This window comes from Zosterops lateralis (assembly GCF_965231275.1).
Source record: "Zosterops lateralis genome assembly, chromosome: Z".
Lineage (NCBI taxonomy): Eukaryota > Metazoa > Chordata > Aves > Passeriformes > Zosteropidae > Zosterops > Zosterops lateralis.
Window position 1 is genome coordinate 78,580,026 of NC_139800.1, and position 13,900 is coordinate 78,593,925.

Below are 13,900 nucleotides of genomic sequence, written 5' to 3' on the forward strand. Positions count from 1 at the left end.
ACTGAATTTCAATCTGCCTTAGGTAAAATGCCATGTCCTTTCACAGAATTGGTCAATTAGATTAGAAATCCGGTATGGAATAATATTTGATGAAGAATTTTGTATGAAGCCAAGTACACAGTCTTAAGCAGACAGCAGCTTAAACAAAACTGAAGGTCACTGCTGACTATTTACAGTGCTGCATTGATATTAACTGGTAGGGAGAATTTGGTTTGGCTTTTGGCAAGGAAATACTTCTAAAGGTTATCATGGACTATCACAGACAGATTGTGAAGTTTGGGGAGTGAACAAGGGGAGGGATTCTGGGAAAGGAAGAAGGAAAAGCCTGGAAATAACTGTCAGGTCAGAAACCACTTATTATCTTGAGAATTGGATTTCCCCAATGTAGTAATAACCTGACCTGATTTAGAGGAAATTATTTCAAGGCTGGGGAAAGGCAAACAAAAGCACACATCAGAAAGCTGCAAACAGAACTGGCAGTGCAGGATCAGGATTTCATCACCTCTAGGAAAAGACGGTCTGAGCATTTCCCAGGGGAAATACCAAAACAATCTCCCTTGCCCTATAGGCACATGACTGGATCCAAAGCAATTGCAGAAGAGAAACCAATCATTTGTCCTTCCAGTAAGAGGCATAGACTGCTCTCAATAATGCCATGCCCACAGCAGTTCTCAAGGATGAACTCAGAAACTACTCTAAAAATAATTAGCAATTGCCAAACCAAATACTTTGAATGTTCTATTTGTTTCATAACTGTGTGTTTGTTTCTACCATACTGCTGTGAACAGCTGTGGCACTTCTCATTAGATGTCTCTAATTTTAAGTTCCTATAAAAATTATTTGCCACAGAGTCTTAGGAATGATGGAAAAAATTCCACCAGTCTCATTCTTTCAATTGCTGTTAGATCTAGCTGGAAATTCACCCACAGAACTGTTCTCCAAAACAGCAGTAACTTGGTAGTGTTGTGTAAGGGGTTTTGGCAACATTAATTTTGTATCTGTTCTCTACAGAATTATTTTGGTTTGACCTCAAAGAATTCAAAGTTAATCTTTCTTTTAGTCCAATAGAATTAAAAATCTTGGGTTTAACACTGCTGAAAAAGTAACGAAATGCCTTGATCTAGTAAAAAAAATTAAATCTTTACCTTGATCATTTAGAAGTGAAATGTATCAGAAAAAAAATTGTAGTAAATTAGAAAAACCTCAGCTTTTCATAATTATTCCAAAGAAAAGAATTCTTAGAACGTGTATTTAGGAAAAAAAAAATTGCTTCGTTATTACATTGTAAAAGCAGGTGAGATTGATGGAATTACTGGCATCATTTCACTTTGTCATGGCTCATAGTGCATTCTTACAAATTTTAAATCATAGGCCATGTAACTTGCCAGACACAACAGGGAACTGGAAACTGCAGACATCCATCCTGAGTCTGACACAGACTCACTGCTGCTCACCTCCCATCTTCTTGCTCACCCACAGCTCTCAGGGAGCCTGTGGGAGGCTGGGATATGCCTGGAATGCAGACACGTGGCTCAAGAGAGCAGTTTCATCTTTCTTTTTCCTCTTATACGGGAACTGGGAGAACTACTAAGCTACAAATCTAACCTAAGATTATCCTTGCACAGCATTTTGTAGTGCAGAGCAACTCAAGACTGTGCACCTACTTGATTTATCAACATGACTAGTAGAGGTTTAAAGATTGTGAGTGATTATTCAAAAAAGCTGTGTATAGACAGGTGTTCCTCAGTCCTGACACCAGCTGATGTGCTTCAACTGAGGCAGAGCCCTGAGCCCTTGCTGCTACATCTCTTCCAGAAACTTTATTATGAGTGCAATAAAGAAAGAGGCAGAAGTTCGTCATATGATCAAAATCTATGACCCCTTAACCTTCCTTCTTCCCTCACCTGCCAGCCAACCTGCCCTGGAATGTGGGGCCTGAACTTCAGGCAGCCTCTCAGAAGCTGATAGCAGACACAGACAGGCTAGGGAGGAGAACCAACAACACAAGGAACTGCTTAATCTTTTGCTAAATAATCATGATACTGCAGGGTGCAATTAAGTCCTAGGACAGTGTAGACTCTAAGGGCTATACTTGTGTGTGGGAGAGGGGTGATTTTCTCCCTCTCAAAATTCATGTACACATTCCTCAGCTCCACTGACCTCACTGAAAGGGTGAAGAGAAGTGAGGAGGACTTCACCAAAAGATAGAGGCATTCTTGCAGCAGTAGTAAGTAAGGGCAAGGCTGAGATTTCCTCCTTCTTCCAGGCCCCTTTTAGGATTCCCCTAAGGTCCTGTATTTCAGGAAAGTTAAAACCCCAAGCCTACCTCCACCAGAGTGGAGCCCACCCACACAGGCTGAATTTGAAGTCTTGTGGCTTCCCAGAGTGCCAAGGCAGAGGCACCTCCCCACTGCAGTGAGAAGAACACAGACAACTTTCCTCCTGTGCAGGAAAGTCCTTCCCTCAAAGGCTTCTCCCCTCAACTGATAAACACCCCTGGGTGCTTCCTTGACTCCCACATGCATGTAGTTGGGAAGAAATGTTCCCGCTCGTGTGGGGCTGGTCTGGAATCTGACCGGAATGGTGCCTGATTTCCCGACACCAGTCCTCAAGTGGTGCTGGAGACGTGCCAGCCTGGCACGGGCTGAAAAGGGTCACCCTCTCCAGCCTGGAACAGCCTTTGGCACATGTTGGATTTGTAAGTCCTTGCCTTGTGGTTACTCTGTGCTCCAGCTGGACTTTCCCAAGGTAGTCCTGCTCCAGAGAAGGAACAAAACTGTTCCTGGATAAGGGAGAGTTTTGTGAGCGTATGAGACAAAGCTTACTAGAAATTGGAAGGAAACCAGGAACGCCTTGGTTGCCAGATTAAAAACAAACACTGAGCAGTCTCCCTCCCTCCATTCAATGGTAAGTACAACAGCAGCTTTCTCCCCAACCCCAATACCCTCCACCTGCTCCCAGCAAGTTTCTGTCCTATCCAAAAAGAAATAACAGTAAAATCTGGTGGGAGAAAGAAGAGGAAGCAGTGTCACTGACTTTTTTGAATGGTGTCCCAAGGCACATTACTGAGGATTAGAGAAATACCTGTTTGGAGGATTAAGACCTGAATCAAAAAGGTTAGAGGATTACACTGAAATAATAGCTGACCAGTTCTTCTGGAAGTACGACACAGATCTTTCATTTCATAATTTTTGACGGTATTTTCCTGGGCAGTCTGTGCAGAGACTGAGAGGAACATTGATAGTTACACCTACACAAATAGTTGCTTTTTGTGACTCACAGAAGAGGTTTAGATGGCTAATAAAAAAAAAAAAAAAAAAAAAAAAAAAAAAAAAAAAAAAAAAAGAGAGAGAGCTGACCCATAGAAAGCTATTAGATCAAAAATCTTGGACAACACCACTATGTTTCCCACATCAGGCAGTGATAAGAAAAAAACCAAAACAAAGGGAGAAAATTAGAGTGAACTAAAGAAAGACCCTCTGGGGAGGTGTCTTCTTCTCCAGTACAGAGCCTGGGACAAATTTAGAAACAGGCATAACTACTGGATGATTGATTTAGTGTTTTCCTTGGATTTTTCTCAGTGCACTTGATGCCTTAAGTTTCAGCTTTCATGTTTTTCAGATTCTGTGCTGCCTGGGTGTGTAGTTCTGAGCTTCATTCTAACTGTTAGTAAATAACACTTTTAATACATACATACTTTATTCTCTTACCTCTGTCTCTGTTTCAGGTCAGCCTTCTCAAGGCATCACAGGAAAGAAATGTATTTGCTAAAAAGCGAGAAAATTTTAACTGCAAGTATTTTGTCCTATAAGGCCTTTCTCTACACGTTGAAAGTTGGTGAAAGAGAGTTTGATGCTGGAGGTCAGAGGTGCCTTGACAGCCCACCACACCCTTTCTTCTCAAAGAAGATTTACAGGCTTTACTGGTATTATCAAGCATTCCAACTTCAAGAAACTTCATTTTCTGAAGCTAAAATGGAAGAAGAAGCTGAAGGAAAGAAAGAAGCCAAAGCTCCCCACTTTGTAAACCAAGCAGCAAACTGCAGCAACTGAAGGAGGTGATGTTGTTGAGTACATGGCAGGACTCCTATACTATACTCTGTAAGTTACATGTGACATCCCAGCACTTCTCTCACCATCTGTGTGCTGGGGTTTGAGGGAAGGAAGAGGACAAGGTTAACAAATTTGGAAGAAACTCACTGTAAACAACCAATTCTCAGGTCGGACCATATGGAACTTGCTGCAAAGAAAGTTAAAATCACTCAGCAAAACATGTTTTTTATCAGAAGGAAAACAAAAGTAAAGCTGATTGATTCTACTGAAACCAAGCAAAGCCAGGAAAAAGAAAGTAACCATGGCACAGGAGACAAAAGACAAGTAAAATCAGACATAAAATCTAACTTCAGGTCTGAGGAATGCAGTACTAAAGCTCTGTAATTGCTGTGAACCAAGTAGGAAGATGCATGAGTAGAGATGGCCAGAGATCTGTGAAATAGACAAGGTAAGCTTAAAAAAAGAGGAGTAGAACCAACAAGGACAAACAGGTTCAGAGCTGAAACTCTGACCCGACAGCTTTGGTAGGCTACACAAAAGCAAAAGGGAGAAAAGGGCATGCAGAGAAGATTTGGCTGCTTGTCTTCCATCAGGAGTTATTGCAGTGTATGATACTAATGGGCAGCATCAGATTTCTCAATATTAGCTTTAATTTGTGTTGCAAATGGCAGAAGAAATCTGATAGTATGGTGTTAAACAGAATCTCACTGAAGAATGTTCCCTCTTGGCTGAAACGTGCCATTTTTGTCTGTGTGTGTTCCTTCTACGTGCAATTTTTATCTGTATTATTTCTTCAGTTTTGGAAAGTTAAGACATTAGAGAATTTTGAAGCTTATCAGAAAAGCTCTAGAGCATTCCTTCAGTTCTTGTGTCTTAGGGGTTTATGAACGTTTCCTCAGTTGCACAAGACAGAAAACACTGGAGGATTCTGCAGGCAGATATTAGAGCTGCTGATAAATCTACCACATGGTATTTATTTACTCAAGTGATTACTCTGCTTCAGATAGGATAGAGAACAGCTTTTGTAAAGGTACCAGAGAGAGACATGGCAAATTTCCTGCTTGTGATCATACACATGGGAAAGAGAACACCACTGTTCAGTTACAGCCCAAAAGGTGCCCAGAGGAGGAACTGCTCATTGCAGTGTCAAACACACCATTTGTAGACTCAGATTACTCTGCATTACTCCTGGGCTGTGTTTTGGAAGGGAACACGAAGTTAAAAGTCTGCTGCTCCTTTCAAAGTTGACAAACCTCCAACAAGATTTCCTAACAGATAAAGATCACCGCCAGCAAATGGTTTGTTTACCTGAAGTATATTAACCTCCATGTAGAGAATATTTTTCTTCTCCATGATCAAGCCAACTGGTTTGTAAATAATGCTGGTATCAGTGGCTCATGGGTGGAGGCAGTGCTGTGTAGACGTAGAAGGATCAGCAGTGGTGCCTGTGGCACCTTTTGACACCTTCTGAGTGTGTGAGTTTGCGTGTGCAGGTCTCGTCACCTGCGCTTTTGTTTTCAGCCTGTCCAAAACACGTCATGGTCTTCCAATCTGATGGAAAACACAGTTCTGTAATTTGGTGTCTCTTGTCAATGATCCCTGCAGACCAGTGGACTACTCCTACAAAGAATAAAAACAGCCTTGTAGTACTCTTAGTACTCTCTCGGTCTTGCACTGTCACAAGATTTTATTTTTTTTTTTTTTTTTTTTTTTTTTTTTTTTTTTTTTTTTTTAGGATTCCTATATCCAAACAGTTAGAAAAACATGACTCGGCTGAAGTAGGACTGTGCAGGAGATAAGAGTAGTCAATTATAAACACTATAAACATCCCTCTTATCTTAAAATCTTGGAATTTCAGATGTTAGGCAGACATAGTGAAACCCTGAAGCTCCCACTAGCCTATGTGAACTGTCCTCTTCAAGAATAAAATACGTATCCAAGAGTATACCTGGGATAGACTTGATATCATGAGCCAGATAATTGGGAGGCATTAAAACCCAGCTCTGAGGACACCTGTTTCTATTAACTTTTGACTAGCTTTGTTCTTCATTTGCTGTAGTCTAACTGTTTTGCTCTGGAATTTATTTATGACCCACATAGATGCCAGACTGAGTTAAAGCTTCTACTGAAATATGTAAAAGAGCTGGAATTGCCACATGAAACTGCCACATTTTCCAAACATAATAAATAATTCACTTGGGAATAAAATCATATTCATATCTGTGGATTTTGTCACATTGAGTTCTCTAAATACAGCTGTTTCTCTGAAGTTATGCAACTTTTAAAAAGCATTACTATTTTTACTATTATATTGCTATCCCCATCTAATCTGTTACACAACAATTTATGCCTGCAGCAAAATGCCTCAAACACAGAACAGAGCTAATTTCATCAATATGTAATCTTATATGTAATCTTACCTTATCATCTCACTTACCATTTACTTCTATGTAATTTTTTTTTTTTTAAAGAAGAATGCAGAACCCCATTCTTATTATAGCTACACAACAAATCAAACTGATCTACTGGAATTCCATGTCACCAGGGCATGCACTGATGACCTGTGCAGTCCCATCATGGCATTCCCTGTGCTTGCAGAAATTACTAAAGCATTGATGTGCATACTGAATATTGAAAGGGAAGAGGTATTTTCATGATGCTGCTTGCATAAACTGATATGGGCACAAGTGCACAGAGACTTTGATTTTGGGCACTTCCATTTCTGGATGTTTCATAGAAGATATTTAGGACTTAATCTGGAAAGCACTAAACTTATTGAGAGTTCCAGCTGTCAGTGACTGGTGATTGAAACTAAGCACCAAAATATGACAAATCTAAAGTTTAAGAACTTTGTTTTTCGGCCATCTTTTTGGCCAACACTGTGGCTCAGAAGGAAACCTGGACAAGTGCTTTTTCTCCTCTCAAGGAAATTGTTTCATGTTGCATAGATGACTCATTTCAGACAAAAGCAGGGATTTACCTGTTACCCTGAACTCCATACAAGTAGATTCCCCTTTGAAAGCAAAGGGTGTCACTGGAACTCTGAGTGAGCACTAGAGCATGCAATTCCAGTATTTAACAGAGCCTGATACATGCCTTGGGGGATTATTCATGCCATCTGCCTTAGTTATCTACCTATGATAAGCACAGTCTCCTAGGAGAACATTTCTTTGTGCAGACAATGCATGAAAAGCCAGGTATCTTCAGAAGAACCAAGGAGACCTTAGGTTAAAACCCCTCCTCCAAACATACCAGTACCCCCATGCTCTCATAAAAGTCAATGCAGGAGGAAGAGCAAAGCCAGCAAGTAATTCAGATTTATAACTGAGCGGGGTCCCTTTTTCAACACTGAATATAAAGGAAGCCAGAGATCCTGCAGTGCCAGTGGTATCTCTGCAGCCCACAGGGATTTTCTGTGGTGCCCCAGCAGCTGGTCTGGCACCAGCAGTTAATGCTCATGAACATCTGTGTCACTGTTGTGCTGCCCTGTTCAGCTGTGACAGAGTTCTGTGGGGCAGTGGGGTGTTCACAAATGTCAGTTTAATTACCAGAGTGGGACTGTTTTCTGAGTGCTACACTGAACTTTCAGGAGTTTAAGACTGTTTTTACAACAAGCAAGTCCACCTGTAAAACAGATACACTGGATTTTTAAAGTATGGCTAATTAAGATCTGATTTTTTAATGTCTAACGATCTTTATTTTTTAAAAAATCCAAAAACTTTTCACCAATTGTATTATTGTTGCACTGACATTTTTTTCATACTTTCCAAGCAGACAGCCTTTAACAGCAGTCCATAATTCAGCACTAGGTGGCCTCTTTCTTCTTTCAGAGAAGGTCTGATATATCACTGTATGACCACCTAAGGACTTAACCAGAAGTAAAAAAACCTTAGGCAAATCTAAAGAACTTTGTTCATTAGGATTTTAAGACAAGTATCACAAACCTGCTCATTGTTTCCTGACTGGAATGCATTAATTGTGGGTCAGAATACAGAACTGATTATCTGTAGCTTGGCTTGCTGCCTGAGCCTTGAGCAATGTTTTATCCACACAACTTCCTAGGAGGTACACCTAGTATTTTATTCCTCAAAAAAAGCCCAAAAACACGATGTGCCTTCATCCAACTCATCCACGCAAGAGCATACAGAGAGGAAGAGGATGTGAAGATAAAATAGTTACACTTTTCTATTCAGCTTAGGTTTTACTAGGTGAGATCCAAAATAGCAATCAGAGCTTCACCTCCCCTGCTCTGAACAAAGCTCATGCACTCCCAACAACATGTCCTCTTTCTGCCAAGTGGTCTGCAAAAGACAGAAAACGCTGATGAATCATGGAGCATTTAAGAGACTCATGGATGGTAAAAAAAAAATCTAATGGGATTGAGGTTTCTAATGCAGAGACCAGCATAATTGTTTAATTGGAGCATTTAGCTTTCTTGAAGAGGCTAACAAGGAAATGAGCATTGCCTACAGCAAGAAAGCACTCTGGCAAAATGGCCTCAGGAAAGGGGTTCTTAATTTGCCTTTTAGAATTTCCCAACCACCATAAGCACAATCACTTCATTGCAAAATCACTGTGCTTCTGCAGGATAAGCTTTGTGCTAAACAAATGCTTGTAGCAGTATGTACGATTAGGTGAGATCATATGAGGAAATAAAAAATGTTTTGCCATGGTGTGGCTGAACAGCAACTTCCTCCATCAGCTGAAATGGGATAATTTGTTTACAGAGCAGGTAAATGCTTCTTGCTAGGCAAAGAATGAAGACTGGAGCCTAGTAGAGGTACTAAATGTGTGGCAGCAAAAGGGTCATTTATAAAATGCTGCTTCTCTGGGGAGTTCTGTGGACATCTCCATGGAAAGGAAAGTAGTGACTTCTTTTGGTCCCCACATGAAGGGGAACACTTGGCTGTCTGTCCCTGTTGTGCTGCTCTGCCTCTGACTTAATGCCTCTGCTCCCTTGGAGTATTTTTCTTCTCAAACAAGTAATAGGAAGGATTTAAGAACTCCAGTGAAGTTGAAGAGAGATTTCCTCTATGTGTTGTCATTAAATATTTGGTCTGAGACAGAAAGGAAGCAAGGCCAAAGGAAATACTCTGTATGACCATTTTAGCTGTCAACTGGCAGCATTGCTCTGCTTTATTATGAGTTCAGCTGGTCTGAACACTACTGCACACTTGCCATAATGTTACAACAAAGATTATAGGACAGCCACAGCTGGCATCATGAACATATCAAAGATTTATGACAGGATCCATGTAGGAGGGAGTTCTGTGATCACCCTCTGAATTTTTCATGTGTCCAACCACATCTAACTCAGGTCACCTGGCCTCCTGTTGCCAGTGTTGCAACAAGTCCTCAGCACTGTCACCTGCCCTGTGACCCAAGGAAAACCTGTGAACATTCCTCAGTAATTATTCAGAGGCTTTCAATAGACCCTCATGTTGAATCCACCCTGTTCATTTCACATGAATCTCTGACATTTTTTTAAAGGTGGATTTTTTTTTTTTTTTTTTATGGCATGCCTCACAAGAGTCTTGCTTAACCCAAGATTGCAGTCTTTGCAATCATCAAGTACCTAATTTCCCACCCAGCTTGGGTATGGATAAAATCTGCTCCTGCCTTCAGTATGAAGACTGCCCTAGGTACTACTGCAGCTGAATTAGCTACAGGGTAGCCCAACATTAACGATTTTTTGTTTTCACTACCTGCTTGTGTTCCTCATTCATCCTAAAGTTTCCTGCAAAATATCAAACCTCAGAATAAAAATAGCTAGAACAGCAGCTTGTTGTGTCATAGTTCGGATTCATGCTTGACTCAGAGCTGAAGGAATAAACATTCCTGACTCTATTGATAATTTCTTTTTCGGGTGTTCCAGTGGGTGAAAGAAAAATCTCTTTGCATTCCTGCAGGGGAGGAAGATCAACATAAAATCAGATGAAAGACTGCCAGATCCCAGGCTGAGTGCCAGTGATATCCACAGGGCTTTACCCAGTTAATACAGCATATTTAGTGTAATACTACAAAGTCTCTTTTACTTAGACTTGTCCTTGAAAACATCTCCCTTGGGTTGTATAATTTCCCTAGTAAAAGCCCATATATACTGAACTACATCAGTCTATTAGCACAGATTTAAAAGAAAAGTTAATATTTTCACCACTAGACATGTTGATTACTTTATGAAGTCTGTCTTGGTCTAGAAGTACATTCTTATGCAGATCTTTGTCAAACATTTTTACTGCACACCAAGTGCACATGGAGGAATCCTCTTGCAAAGAAGCTAAATCACTTTGAAGAAATTCTGCACTGTACTTATCTAATAGCTTTTCATAATTTCCCAACCACCAAAATGCTGAGCAGCATTACTAACAGCAGACAGCTAATATAGTAAAACAAGGACACTCAGCACTTTATGATAAAAAGGGATTCATAATCACAACAGTAAAGAAAAATTGCAGAGTCCTTCCCTTGAAAGAAACTTGTCTGTGATTAGTGGAGGTGAGATAGAGCATATGAGTCATAAGGTCTATGTCACTATGTGTAAAACTTCTCAAAGCACTCACCAGAACAAGTAAAAAAATACAAAGTAATGCTGCTCAGCATCTACTGAGAAAACCTACCATGCTCCCCTGCAAGTGAAGGCCCTAAATGGTTGTATGTCACATAAACATCATCTCTTGGACTGCTCCATTTTCTCCAGAGGCTGGGTACTTGCTACACATTTTCCACCCTGCCAGGACACAGCTGCATGCCTAGCACAGGCTGTGTTCATAATTTTCACTTTCCTGTCATTGCGAAAGAGGTCATGTTTGGATGCTGTCCTGTCTGCTCCTGCAGATGTTTTGCTGTGCTTTGTTGAAGGAGGCTGTGTTTTGGATATGGCACTGCACCCTGGCTAGTGGGGCATCCCAGAGTGCCTGGGGCTGGGGTGGCTGATGGCACGACGAGCCAAGTTTAGGGCACAGAGAAGTTACTTCAGATTTCAGTCCCGTGCCTCCAGCACAGCAAACACATGCATGTACTTCCTCTACGATGAATGAGCAGCAATGTGTGTGGGCAGACAGACTCAGAGGCATCACCAGGGAATGCAGAAGACACAGTAAAACCCAAGTTCAAACAGTAATAATTAAATGCTGGTTCTGTGTCCTCATGGATATATCATATGTACATGACATCTTTTTATTCCACAGCATACAAGCTCTCCCACATATCGTTCAAGAGTAATTGTATCTCATATATCCAATGCATATCTGTCTAAATGCATTTAATGATCATACCATTTCCTTTCCTATTAGAAATTCTTCTTACAGTTGTTGAAAGCTAAGTGTGATTTCTAGAGACAGCCTTGTCTCTGTTCCCTTTTAGCTTTCTGTTATGTTGACTTGACAGCTGTGTTGGATAAGTCAATTTGCCCTATTGCAGTTGTTGATTTTCTTATTTAAATTTACAATACTGGAAGCCAAAAATCACACTGGATCCTGGCTTCCTATAAGCAGAGCTTTGTGATTTTATGCCTGCTTACTCCAAAGAGCTACTGGTTGTGAGAAGGGGATAGGGGGCAAGTTCAGATGTACTTCATGGCAGGGAAATTAATGTCATGACGCTCACCCACTCCCATATCCCTCTGCTTTGTCCTTGGGAAGTGCTTTGAGGATTAACTGTGTTCTATCCAGAGCTTACAGTGTCAAATCCAGGCTCTGCCTTAGCTGAAGAGGAAGTGGAAAGTAAACATTTGAAAGAGGCAATGAGAGAGGCTGCCTTGCTCCCTCTCCTGGGACACTCCACTCCATGACCCTACTGTTTTCAATAAACAAATCTCAATCTTTACCCTTTTTTATAATATTTTTTTCTTTCCAGTTTTGGTCCTAATGAAACCTGGCAAACAGGAGGGAACATCCTGTCTCAGACAGAATGCTCTGGCACAACCATAGCAGTGGGCTGACCACTGCACTCAAACCAGAAATCTGGGATGTTGAAGTCAGTAGCCTGGCTCCTTCTGTAGGTAGATATCTGGTAGGAAAAAGCCGTGAGAGACTCAATACCCTTCCTGGCAGAGCCCCTGGACCACAGAAACAAGCCCCTCTCTGTTGCACCCAGGTGGATCCTGCAGCAGGCAGATGTGAGGAGAGCACATCCCAGGACCTTGTAGAATGGAGCAGCCCTTCTCAACAACAGCAGTCATTTTCCTCCATGGGAAGGAGATTTCAGGTGAGATCAGCAAGGCTGTCAGCTTGGAGCAAAGGCTTCCAGTCCACCTCAATCCCCATGCTTCAGGTTCCCTGCATTCCTGCCAGGGCCACTCAGAATATCCAAAAGGCCTCATTTTCATGGGGAAACATGAGCAGTTCACTTGCTCCATGGCACCTCCTTGCCCTTCAGCCAGGACCAGGGTGGGTGTTATGAAGGGGAGACAAGTTTTGGCAGTCAGCTGCAGAGTGACAAGATGATATTTCTGCTCAGAATCTGGCAGGAACAAGGACAAGTGTGCTGAGTGGGTGCCAGTACAAGATTCAGGCAGTGTTGACTTCTCAGGGAGAACATGCTGTACCAAACATTTCTTATTGTATATCTTGCATAAACAAAACATTTATCTCACCACCCAGCACTAGCTCATAATAAAAAAGCCAGTGGCTTTCTCTGTTGTGTACATTGAAGTTGTGTAGTCAAGTCAGCTTAGGGACTCACACAGTATGCTCAAAGTGGTCTCAGCAATCATTTAAGCTGAGAGCAATCAACTAGAGCTAAAAAAGGAAGCAAATACATCAGAAACAGACTGACCCATGTGGGAAACCATCCCTTCCATCTCTCTTTGGGGAAAGATCATCTGCCAGGTCCAGAAGTGCTTCAGGACATGCCCCTCTCCAAACCCGTCAGAATTTCCATATAGTACATCACAAAACACTCTTTCCACAGCAGGCTTTCCTCTCCACTGACTCTGCTGCATCACAGCAGAGCCAAAACCCAGGGGTTGCTTATAAATTCATCTTTCTGCACTCGCAGAGTGGGCAACCCAAAGAGACCACACACTCTCCCAAAGTCCCTGCCAAAACTGTGTGAATGGCTCTAAGGTCCCAAAGTCTGGGTGGGTGCCCTGGGATGGCCAGGCTGACCTGAGCAGGACCCAGGCTTGCACACCCCATGAAAGGGTTGCAGGACTCTTACCTTGGAGAGGGGTCTGTGTTTTTTTAGGATACCCTAAGGCAATCACAGGTCATGCAGAGGACCAGGGTGGGAGATATATTGGGGTCTGACTGACAGAGGTTGCAGTCCTGCAACAGATATCAGAATAATTTTCAAACATCAGCCAAATTTTCTCTTGAAAGGAAGAAAGAGGCTTCTAAATTGCAAGGAAGGAAACCTGCTTAAGTTTCCATCCTCATTCTTTTGCTGAAAATAATGAAAAAATAAACACAACATGCAGAAACTGTGATACCCCTCCCACACACACATTTTCTGTTAAAAGTCCCTCAAAAATCTCATGAGAACTTGAGTATGATGGAAAAAATTTCTTAGAGCTCAACATTAATCAGTTTGCTCTAAAAATAAAGTGAAATCCTTGATACAGCACCTCCCCTGTTTCTTCCCTCTTGAGACAGAGTTTTTGGGATGTTTGTTTAACCACACTGCTCAAATTCATGACCTATTAGAGGTACAAGGCAGATCTAGCAAACAAAAATGTCACACTGGGGTCACTCAGTTTGTCACTCTTGCAGAATATGGCCTTTGGGGTAGATTTTATTTGAAACTTTTCGAAAGAAAGAATTTTCCTCCCCTCTCAGTTCACCTCACATTTAATACTTGTTTTTGTTTCCCTGTTTCTAGGAAAACTGCCTCAGCCTCTGCAAGTGGTT